Source organism: Nannospalax galili, unplaced genomic scaffold, assembly GCF_000622305.1.
Source record: "Nannospalax galili isolate Female #2095 unplaced genomic scaffold, S.galili_v1.0 C46784307, whole genome shotgun sequence".
NCBI lineage: Eukaryota > Metazoa > Chordata > Mammalia > Rodentia > Spalacidae > Nannospalax > Nannospalax galili.
In genome coordinates this window covers 32-325 of record NW_008425080.1, presented here as the reverse complement: position 1 = coordinate 325, position 294 = coordinate 32, and the positions used below count along the sequence as shown (strand labels likewise).

The 294-nt window shown below is 61.2% G+C and overlaps 1 pseudogene; it reads right to left on the bottom strand.

Moving 5' to 3' along the window:
- LOC115069047 lies at nucleotides 1-46 on the bottom strand (annotated as a pseudogene; the record flags this gene model as incomplete).
- Between the last annotated feature and the right edge of the window lie 248 nt (nucleotides 47-294).

Here is a 294-nt window from a genome sequence, read left to right as displayed (position 1 = left end):
GAAAACCACCTTCGTGATCATGGTATCTCCCCTGCCAGGTAAGTATGAGTTCCTCCTGCCCCCTGCACGCACTCCATGCCTCCAACAGCCCTCAAAATCACGGTCACCGGATCGCGCGGGATCCTCACCATCATCCCTCGGGAACCCGCGGTCTCTCATCGTCTGCTCGTGAAAATCAGGCCCACGCCACCCACATGTCGGACACGCGGGACGCGGCCACCCCGTATGCGCGGGACCGGCAGCCTCTGCGTGTGGCTTCATCTGCATATGACACGCCTTCCTCCTGACGTACGA